The sequence below is a fragment of the Thermobia domestica genome, chromosome 6, assembly GCF_964235325.1.
Source record: "Thermobia domestica chromosome 6, izTheDome1.hap1.1, whole genome shotgun sequence".
NCBI lineage: Eukaryota > Metazoa > Arthropoda > Insecta > Zygentoma > Lepismatidae > Thermobia > Thermobia domestica.
The window spans coordinates 230,092,804-230,105,001 of NC_137459.1; the positions used below are offsets into that span (position 1 = coordinate 230,092,804).

The window sequence follows — 12,198 nt, forward strand, 5'->3', positions numbered from 1 at the left end:
TAGTCGGCTCAAGACTTCACTTAGGAACTAGTATGTGCCCTATCCAAATATCCATGTTTCAGAATTCTGTGGTACTTCCGCAACAATTTTTGTAGAGCCTGTTTGGTTACGCGCATATAATTTGAAGTACTCATCAGTTACCTTTATAAAATTGTTGCAGAAGTATTGCAGAAACCTAAGCATGGATATTTGGATAGCGCACACACTAGTTCCTAAGTGAAGTCGAACCGACTACGGTAGATCCCATAGTTTTGGAGCTATGGACCTTTAAAGTTCATTTTTTCAATTTTTCGGCAGCCTATAACTCCGAAAGGAAGCATTTGTGCACCCAGGTTAGTCTACACTTTTTGTCTTATCTTGGTGTAAGGAACCACCTCCCAAACGTTGTCAGTGTTGTTTTGAAACACCCTGTATATAGTACTATGGACTAGATTTCTTGAGACTCCGCTATGCAGCTCACGGAACACTACGCCTGCGCAACTTGTCAGTAGTAGTACGAACTCATGAATTAGAACACTACCTTATATACGGAGGAGGTAAAAGTAGTACTGAGAAAATACTGATAACACACTTGAGCATGGTCGGAGACATGCACCGAGGAAAACTTTGTAGTTTTGTCCGTTGAATGTTGAAATTTCGCTGGATCTGAAGCGCACGCATGCAATAAATAAATAATAAAAATAAAAACAGCTTTCGTGGAATTTTTCTGAAAGTAGGACATCTGCCTTTTAGCTGAGGATGGTGTTGTTGAGCATTTTCCCTCCTTCAGAGAATAGCATCGTGTTCTGGTCGCTGTAACATCTTGTTGAGAAGCAAGTCCTGCACAAGTGTAGAAAGAAATGTAACTTTTACTTAGCAACTATTACATCAGTTGTGTGGATCCTTGCTTGTGAAAGAAAAGTTTAAAAAAAAACTATTGTGAAGTGCGTTTTTAGTGTAATTTCAATAATAAAAAGAAAATATGCTGCCTCCGAAACAAAGCAAAAGTGATGAAAGTACACCGCGAAGAACAGGCAGGCAGTGTTGTCAGATTCAGAATAACAGACTTCCCGCCCAAAGCCCTCAAATTTCCCGATCGCTTGCAAAATTTCCCGCCATGGAAGAATATTAATCGTTAATTAGTATTTCATTAATATTAATGATTAATAAATTAATCATTACATTAATAATTTTAAATTAAAATCAAATAACTATGAATAATCAATCAGAAGTACATGTTTTCCTGTGGGAGGAGAAATCTATTATAGGGCCATCCTTCTATTTTTTATCAGTAATTTATTTGATATAGAGAGAAATATAAATTGTGTTTGTGTATGCGCTACTTCAAACATTATATTCTTTTCTCGTTTCCCTCTCTTCACCCTAACATTACGTGAATCACTGGCTATAACAGATATACTAAACAGAGGGCCGTAAAGCCTCTCTCCTTTCATTCTTTTCGAGAAAATGGATGTTGGCACGATTAATACTCAGTTCCATTTAGATCGGTTTATAAACCTCTCTTGCTGTTCTGGTTCTTCTGACCTTCAAAGACGCTTCGAATCCATGTACTACTCCATGTATAAAGAGATGAAGTCAAGGAGCGAGGAAGAGACGGCATGAAAAGGAAGTTGACAGAATTTCCCTTTTTCAAGCATAATTTCCCGCATTCCCGCTAATGATAAGAATTTCCCGTTTTGCGGGAAATTTCCCGCCATCTGACAACACTGCAGGCAGGGAGAAAGAGTCCGGCCGCCCTCACCCATCTGCAGCCAAGCCAACGGTCTATGACCCCATGGATTTTCCAAACTGGTCAGCAAAGAACATAAGTGAAAGTGTAACCGAAGATCTGCTGAAGACTATCCACAAGTGTGTTATAGTACGGAAGGTATAACGTCGTTCGCTTGCCACAAAAAGTTGTAGTGACGTTTATGGGGAGTGGCCACCTTGGTTACTCGTGGCTTGCTGAGCGCAGTAGACGGTTGGTGGTAATTGGCCACCCTCTTACCATAGCCCCAGTGATGACCATGTCCAAGCGCGGGAAGCCAACAACGTTATACCTTCAGGACTAGAGTGAGCAACTTAAAACTGAAGTTATTCAGAAATGCCTAACTGATCTTATTGTGGTCCGCGTCACAAAAGCCGCTCTTCAAACTTTGCGAGAACATAACGATTTCAACGTGGAGAAGATACACTAATTTGAAAGCAAAGTTTCCAACCTGCAAGCAAAGGTGAAGTATTTAGAGACAGAAGTTCAAAACAGAACGTCGGAACTTGAGCAGTATCAAAGAAGAAACTCGATTCGGATCTTCGGGCTGAAAGAAGTTCCTGACGAGAAAACTGATGAAGCTATTTGTTCTGTGTTTGACGACAAGATGGGTCTCGACGTAAAGGTATCAGACATCTGTAGATCACATAAGACTGGGCCTCCTAGTAATAAAACGAGACCAATCATCGTTAAGTCCGTCAGTTACTGAACAAACCCCCAAGTGCTGAAGAACAAACGAAAACTAAGAAACTCCGAAATATATCTGAATGAAGATCTTTGCAAGGCACGTTTGCGTCTTCTGCAAGAAGCAAAGAAGAAATTCGGTGAACACAATGTGTGGAGTGAAGACCGAAAAGTAGTTTTCAAAGTGGAAGGACGGAAATTCTTCATAGCCACTAGTGTTGAACTGGCGAACGTGAAGTGAATACCTGGCAGCAGAACATGTGTACCTATACTGTACGTCATATCATTATCCAGTAGCCTATATATCGTAATCAGTGTGTTTGTGTTAGTGCGTGTTTTCACTTGTAAACTTCGTACATATATTATTACTATTTTCATTATTATTACTAAGTATTAATCTCAACTCCCCATTTATCATTGTTTTTATTATTTATTATTATTTCTCACGTATCTATTTGTGCTGTGTTTGTGGATTTGTGCTACGTCAACTCGTATCCACAAATCTATGTCTCATCATCTCGTCAAGTGACTTTTCTTTTTGAAAGTACTTATCATACTAGGAACCTACAGAATATCTACGGTGTATGTGTATGTTCACATTTTCCTTATTCCCACAATATCACACTATTCGTCGATTAATTTCATAACTCTCACTAGATTGTGTCCATGCATTCTAGAAAAAGATCGCACAGTAGAGCTTCACCTCTCATCTTCAGCATCAGTACAAGTATTTTTGCAGGTAATATTTTTATTTATTTATTTTAAAATATAATTTTGTTGCCGATCTAGTAGATGCCTGAAACTGAAACACTCGAGGGGGCGCGGTGGTTCATTGGTACAACGTTCACCTCCGCTGCTTGGGATTCCTGGTTCGATCCCAGCTCGCACCTAGTAATGGGAAAATTCCCACGAAAGTATTTTTCGGGAATATTCCCTGGGAATTTTCCCGGGAAGATTCCCAAAAATAGGAATATTCCGGGAATGTATGTACAAACATCAAAAAATTGGATTATTTTACTATATTATGATTTCAAAATAAAATTTGTTTTTATCACAATATTATCGCCTAATCCCACCCTGTGTAACGATTTATCAGCCACTTATATCTCCAAGATAAAATTGTGCATCATTTTAGGCGGATAGGAATTCCCATCTTGTCTAATCCCATCTCGCCTAAAATGGAGGTAGGACGCACGGAGAGAATTTCTGTACTAAAGTGGGAATTTCTCTACTAGCATATTAACCAGATATTTCAATCTATATTAGCTAGCAATCTCTGTCAACTATAATATAAATATATAATAAGTACTATACAAGAATAAAGCATAGGGGAAGGGGATTTAGTGAATTTAGTTCAGTTTTGGTTTGTTTTAGGAATATTGGTAATTGATTGGCAAACAGGAGCTAATCAGAATCAGGATAGAAATATACACGGTGTTTCAAAACAACACGGACAACGTTTGGGAGCTGATTCCTGACACCAAGGTAAGGCAACCTGGTTGCACAAATTCTTCCTTTTGGCGCTATGACCAGCCAAAAACTGTCGGGAAAATGCCCAAAACAGCCGTAACTCGGGAACAAAATGTCGGATCGAAGTTGGGGGAAAGGAAATGTATATTATTTTTAGCCATAGCTTCCATTAATGCACAACTCGATATTGTACAGGGGCAGCACAAAGGTAACCTCAAAGAAATTGAAGAATTATTGGGATATTTTATGAAACGTTGACTGAGGCCTGTTAACTACAATTAAATACGATATGTCACCTAACAGAAATCTTAGAACACGGTCGAAGTTACAAGAACATCGTCAAAATTATAAAAAAGGGAATATGCACAGTTTTGATTGATCTATTTACTTTGTCTCACAAGGGATATCACCCAATTTTCCGGCTCCGATTTCAATGAAATTTTTCTAGCTGATAGAGTACATATATGTATTATTTGTGATGACAGAAATTTTTGCCATGATGCATGTTTTCTATTTTATATATATATATATATATATATATATATATATATATATATATATATATATATATATATATATATATATATATATATATATATATATAATTTTTAAAATTTGTGATGTGGTTATTAGAGATTACTGGAGAAGTCCCTTACTAACCTTTGTAAACGGGACGTTAATGAAAGAACAACCATGTAGATACATATAAGGCCTAGGGGGAAGTTGTATGGTAGGTATGACCTTGACGGCAGTCATCTTGAAATCCTCCATTTTGAATTAAATTGAAGTTTAAAAAATGACAACTATAGCATGTGACACCTCATTTTAATAGCAAATTTTCCCCAAAAGCCAATGGTATGCTTATTTCTGTTCTATAGCTAACCAGTATGAATTTCGATCCATTATTCGATTCTTCAAATTGGCAACCAGTAACGTTCATTATTCGATCCTTCAAATTGGCTACACCCAATTTTCACCGCATGTTTTAAGATTCCAACTGGCACTTTGCAATTGTTGTCATGGCTCATGTTTTCTAAATTTATTACATTTTTTAAGAGTTGTAATTTGTCACTTCGTGAATAGTGTTGGAATAAACATCCAGCAATCTTTCTGAATTTTGAAGACTTGCCATGTAATTATTTATTTTCAATGCCTGCCCTTCAAAAACTCGTTTACTGACATGTATCATAGCACAACGAAAGAACTCCAACTTCGCATTCATGTAATGCCGAAAACGTAGCTTGTATAGTAGATGAGACGGAATATCAAATAAAAATTCACTTCAAAAAGGAAAACGAAATATGATTGTTGTGTAAATCAAGGGTCTTTTGTTTTATATTTATTTCTTTATTGTATATTTATTTATTTATTTTCTATGGAATTATTTTAGCTACTCAGATAAAAAAGTCATTCGTTTTCTAGCGATTGTTGTCGATGATTCGTGTTTGTAAGATTTATAATCAGTATTGATCGGGAACTCAATTAAGTTACACTTCTTTATAAACAAGATACCTGTTTTCATATTATGGCCATGGCACAAACAATGTTTTGGGAACCGTCATATTATGCCTCTTTGATATTTTCTATCATTGCTACTGTTCCTTTAAAGTTGTACTTATTTAAAATATTTTATTGTTTGTCGTTTGCGCAACCTGTATGCTACATTTCCTGATAATTTTGTGTTCGTATAACACCAATTTGTTTTAATTTCATTTGTATTTCCTTACGTTACATAGGTCCATAGGTTCTTCACGTATTCTTGTTTAAAATAAATAATTACATTGCAAGTCTTCAAAATTCAGAAAGATTGCTGGATGCTTATCTCAACACTATTCAAGAACTGACAAATCGCAACTCTTAGAAAATGTAATAAATTTAGAAAACATGAGCCATGGCAACAATTGCAAAGTGCCAGTTGGAATCATAAGACATGCGGTGAATATTAGGGATGTTACCAATTTGAAGGATCGAATAATGGACGTTTGGTGCACATTAGAAACAGCCCTAAATTCATATTGGTTAACTATAGAACCGAAATAAGCATACCATTGGCTGTTTGGGAAAATTCGCTATTAAAATGAGGTGTCACATGCTATAGTTGTCATTTTTTAAACTTCAATTTAATTCAAAATGGCGGATTTCAAGACGGCTGCCGTCAAGGTTACCTTTACCTTATCAGTTCCCTAGAGGCATAATATGTATTACAGAAGCTTTTATCCGCTTATTATCATTAATACGCGAGTTAGAAGCGGAGGTAAGGGACTCTTGCACGTAGTAAGTGAACAATCAAATGACTGTAACTTTTCCCCAAATGGGTGTATCTCAAAACTAGCTTCACCATTGTCTTCCTGATTAAATTCTAGCCCGAAATTATGTATCATATTACACTATTTCCATTTTAAAAAACTTGACCTTAATTCAAAATGGAGGATTTCAAGATGACTGCCGTCAAGGTCATACCTACCATACAACTTCCCCCTAGGCCTTATATGTATCTACATGGTTGTTCTTTCATTAACGTTTCGTTTACAAAGGTTAGTAAGGGACTTCTCCAGTAATCTCTAATAACCACATCACAACTTTTAAAAATTATAAAAAAATAGAAAACATGCACCATGGCAAAAATTTCTGTCATCACAAATAATACATATATGTACTCTATCAGCTAGAAAAAATTCATTGAAATCGGAGCCGGACAATTGGGCGATGTCCCTTGTCAGTATACAATTGGCTCTCGAGGAAGAACTGAAATTATGTGATGTCCATAAAGTTTAAATGTTATGCCTTCTAGGCTAATGAAGACAGAGATATCACGCATGACTATGGGGTAGCGTGTGCGATTTTCGCATAGGAGACCTGGCTCCGATTCACGGCGGGAGAGCAAGCAGTTCGGATCTCACGTTAATCCGTAGCTGCATGTATCACGTAATTTTCCTACCGAAGGGATGCTAAACTGAAATCCGATCCAATAATAGAGAGAGGTAATAGATGGAAGCTAATTTTTTAGAAATAATTAGTGAAATGAGAATGTAGGAGAAAACAGGATAATCCCGAGAAATCTCACGGGTACGATAGTATACACTACAAACTTTTATAGTCTGGGATCGAACGAGGTCCATCTCGCACCAGAAGTAAGCGCTCTATCACTAAGTCACCCTGCCCGTACTTTGGAGAAAACGCTATGATTCTGACAGATGTATCGATGTACTAAATATTGAGTGTAATAAACCAACCTACAAGAAGTACAAACGGTCAGAATGTGGGATTCGTGGAGTTTCCTTCGCGTGAAGATGGTAAGCAAGTTTTTCTATGTCAGTTATTCTTAACTGGATGCCCGCGTCTCTTAGCGATTGGGGGAGGACACGGTGACTCAGTGGTAAACAGCTTGCCTCAGGTACATGGGGCGTCTGGTTCGATCCTCAGCCAAGAAACTTTGTGGTGGACACCATTGTATCCTATGTGGGTTTTATCGGGATACTCCAATTTCCTTCCACATTCTGAGTCCATGGTATCTTCCATCAACATTAACTTGCCTTAATTATTGTCTTTGTCGGTACGTTACCGTTAAGATAGGTTGTATTATTGATACTATTATTTCTAAGGAAGAAGGAGTCTATGGGGCTCATAATTTTCGAAAGGCTGAGAACTACAATTGTACGTTGATTGTAAGAAATGCTAAAGGTACGAACTAGATTTGATTTGTGAGTCTTTTAGAATTATTAGTCGTATCATGAACAAGAAATAACTCACATATCAACAAACCAAAAAACGATCAGCGAAATTTGATATTCGACAGTGAAACGTAATAATATACAACTTGGATATCAAATTTCGCGGTTAGTTTTCTTGGCTTTGGATATGTTCAACTTACATGTGTTTTCGTGATAGTCCAAACTTTCAACATACGTGTATCAGTCTCCTAGATTTTCGTAAATAACTATGAAGATTTTCTTAAATCTTGCAAATAAGTACAGATAAGGACCACTAAAGTTCATAATTGACATTTGAGAACATGCTGGCCCTAACTGATATATCACATCACTACCTTTCCATTTCCAAAATGATCAGATTTCAAGATGATGGCGGAGGTTCGTGGTCTACTCTGTCCATTCTTCTGTTGTCAATATGTGAAACTATCACTGTTTGAATTGCCTGTCTTTCACTATTTTCACGATTCAACAATTTACTTGATGTATTTCAATAACATAGCATAGGCCTTCTCCCATCAATTTTGACCTACCTCCGTTTCTTATGGCGTTCAGCCCTTATAACTTTGCACATATACGTACTTCCACATTATCTATCAGTCGCACTACGTCTCATTCCGCAACTCGATTTATCCGTTTGGACCCTTTACTTGTCAGACAATTTCTTATTGATGGAGGAACAGGGAAAAGAATTCTACAATGACTGACAAGTAACACTTCCCAAGTGTAACACTCCGATTTTGATAAAATTTGGCAGGTAGATACTACACATAAAAAACGAATATGCGCTTTTTTTATTTTCAGCAGAAAAACTGTTTTAGGGGGCAAAAGCTCCCATCCAAAATTTTGAAATTTGACGCCTGAAAGGCAAGAAGAAGTGGACCGAAGTGAATGAAATGTGCACGAATATTGTAGAGGTAACATGAGGGAATACGGGTTTCGTATTTGCCTGGAAAAAAACGGGTACGTGGGGCACGGACCCTCCAAAGCTCTCATCACGAAATATTAAAAGTGTTAATAAGAGTACGACAGATGCGTGTAAAGGACATGAAGAATTGCAACGAAACTTTGTGTATGAACAATACGCAAAAAATAAGGGATAACGGTTTTTTATTTTCTGCGGGAAAGTGGTTTTAGGGGCTACAAGCCCCCACCCAAAACTTAGAAAGTTGAGGCCCGAAGGCCAGAGGAAGTGAACCGAAGTGAATGAAACTGTGCACAGATATTGTAGACATAAAATGAGGGAATATGGGCTTCTTATTTTCCTGAAAAATAAAAAGAAAACCGTTTAGGTGGGACACAGACCCCTCCAAGAGTTTGATCGTGAAATAACAAAAGTGCTAGTAACAGTATGTCAGAAGTGCTTGAAGGACATGAAGAATTAGAACGACACATTGTGTAGGGTCAATACGCAAAAAATAAAAGAATACGTTTCTTTTATTTTCTGAAGAAAAACTGTTTTAGGGAGCAGGAGCCCCCACCAAAAATTTTGAAATTTGAGGCCCAAAAGGCAAGCAGAAGTGCACAGAATTGAATGACATTGTGCACAGATATCGTAGACATAAAATGAGATAATTGGATTTTTTTTTTTTTTTTTTTGAAAAAGCTGTTGGGTGAGGCACTTACTTTCTAAACCGTTGATTACGAAATATCATAAGTGCAAATGAGCATATGTCAGAAGTTCGTAAACAATATGGAGGATTGCAACGGAACTTCGTATAGGGACCATTTACAAAACAATAAATCATTACTGTTTTATTATTTGTGGAAGAACAGTGCTGGGGCCTAGGCCGCATCCGAAAAAAAAAGTAAATACCGTAATAACGCAGGAAGAAGTGGACCGAAGCAAATGAAAATGTGTTTAGATATTATATAGACCCTATGTTAAATAACTCCTCAAGTGTCCCAGATCAACAGCAAACTGGAAATAAATCGAAAAGTGATTTTGGTTATGCGCCAAACCATTGTAATGGTTAATGGTGCCTCCTGAAATACTAGAAAATACGTTATACTGTTTGTGCTTGTAGTTGATATGCCAAATTCGAAGAAATCAGATGGACACACGACACTTGTGAAACACGAAAGGCCAATAATTTACATATCCAATATCTACATACAATTTCATTCACTTCGTTCCACTTCTTCTTGCCTTTCGGGCGTAAAATTTCAAAAATTTTGGATGGGAGTTTTGCCCCATAAATCCGTTTTTCCGCAGAAAATAAAAATCCAGTATTCGTTTATTTTTTGTGTATTGTCCATACACAAACTTTCGTTGCAATTCTTCATATCGTTTACACACATCTGACATTCTGTTACTAGCTTTTTTGATATTCCGTGATCAAAGGTTTGGAGGAGTGCGTTCCCCACCGAACCGTTTTTTATTTATTTTTTTTTCAAACAATAAGAAACCCTTATTCACTCATTTTATGTCTACAAAATCTGCCAAATTTCATTCATTTCGGTTCATTTATTCTTACCTTTCGGACGTTAACTTTCAAAATTTTGGGGTGGGTTATTTTGCCCCCTTAAACCGTTTCTTCACAGAAAATTAAAAAAAAACGCATTCCTTCATTTTTGCGTATCGTTCATACACAACGTTTCATAGCAATTCTTCATGTCCTGTACACACATCTGACATATTTTACTAGCACTTTTGATATTTCGTGATCAAATGTTTGTAGGGGTCCGTGCCCCACTCAACCCTTTTCTACAGGAAAATACGTAACCCATATTCCCTCATCTTATGTGTACAATTTCATTCACTTCGATTCACTTCCTCTTTCCTTTCTGGCGTCAGCTTTCAAAATTTTGTGTGGGATCTTTTCCAGGAAAATACGAAATCCTTATTCCATCATTTAATGTCTACAATATCTGTGCAAAACTTGATTCACTTCGGTTCATTCCTTTTTGGCTTTCGGGCATCAACTTTCAAAATTTGGATGGGAGTTTTTCGTCCCTAAAACCGTTTCATCGCAGAAAATAAAAACCACTATTCATTTATTTTTTGCGTATTGTTTATACACAAAATTTCGTTGCAATTCTTCATGTCCTTTACGCACATCTGACATACTATTACTAGCACTTTTGATTTTTCGTGATGAAAGGTTGGGAGGGGTTGGCGCCCTACCCAACCGTTTTCTCCAGGAAAATACGAAACCCGTATGCTCATTTTACGTCTGCAATATCTGTGCACAATTTTATTCACTTCGGTTCCCCTCTTGAATTTCGGGCGTCAACTTTTAAAATTTTGGGTGGGTACTTTTGACCCCCAAAACCGTTTTTCCATAGAACATAAAAAACCCGTATTAGTTTATTTTTTGCGTATTGTCAATACACGAAGCTATGTTGCAATTGTTCATGTCCTTTACACATCTGACATACTATTACTAGCACTTTTGATATTTCGTGATTAAATGTTCGGAGGCTTACGCATCACACCCAACCCTTTTCTTCAGGAAAATACGAAACCCGTATTCCATCATTGTGTGTCTAGAATATCTGTGCACAATTTCATTCATTTCGGTTCACTTTTATTTGCCTTTCGGGCGTCAAAATTCAGAACTTTGTGTGGGTTATTTTGCCCACTTAAACTGTTTTTTCGCAGAAAATTAAAAACCGTTATTCGTTTATTTTTTTTGCGTATTGTCCATATACAAAGTTTCGTTGCAATTCTTCATATCCTTTAGATAAAAATAATTTAGTTAAGCTTGAGATCACTCCGTGCTCTACATCGTATCACTTCAATGCGTAGAATTCAAGAATGCCGGTATGAGAATCAACACATCTGAAACATGTTCAGTTCCTGAAATTAATTTACTTAGTAAAAAAAGAACGTTCTCTCTGGTATTACTAAGACTTTATTCCACTTTAAATTTGAATATTAAGCATAAATTGTTTTGTTTTGTTGTTGGATAAATTCTTAAATATTACAACCATATAACGGACATATAGGAGCTAAAGAAGTAAAGCATACCCCTGGGGAGTACACCCGTATTTCTTCCTTATCCATATGTAGATATATAGGTAAGGTAGGGTTAAAATGGATTTAAAATTTAATGAAAGCTGTACCGCGAATAAATATTTTTGACTATTCAATCCTTCGTGTTGGAGCAAAAGTGCGAAATTTAATACAAAAGAAAACTAGAAAGTTAAGAATCACTTGTTCAATATATATGGTACTACACTTCGACCAAGAGTATCTGTCGTATGAAACGAGTAGAATTCTGTAATTTCTAATCCAGGAACGTTACAACACGTGTCCTCTTTCATGATATACTTCTCAGTATGTAAGACCCTCAACTGCGATAATGTCATTAGATTCTATCCATCATATTTGAGGGTGTTGCAAGTGGCAAGTTTGGGGTAAAATATAAAAATGATTTCCATGGTACATATTCCCTCTCTCTTTATATTTCCATTAGATGGGTAAAATGGATGATAAACAACACTCTGTCTAAAAACAAATTAATTACCATCACCTAAGCTGCACACTAGAGCCCAAAACTTTAAACCCAGAGCCCAAGACCTTAAGAACAGAAACGAATTTAAAAAGTTAATACGTTTGATAAATTAACCTGCATATCTTGGCCA

General features: G+C 36.7%; 1 protein-coding gene across 2 annotated transcripts in view; it reads left to right on the plus strand.

The window, feature by feature from the left end:
* Apoltp (Apolipoprotein lipid transfer particle) overlaps positions 1-12,198 on the plus strand; it is a 6,186,292-nt gene that overhangs the window by 6,048,830 nt on the left and 125,264 nt on the right. The window lies entirely within an intron of this gene.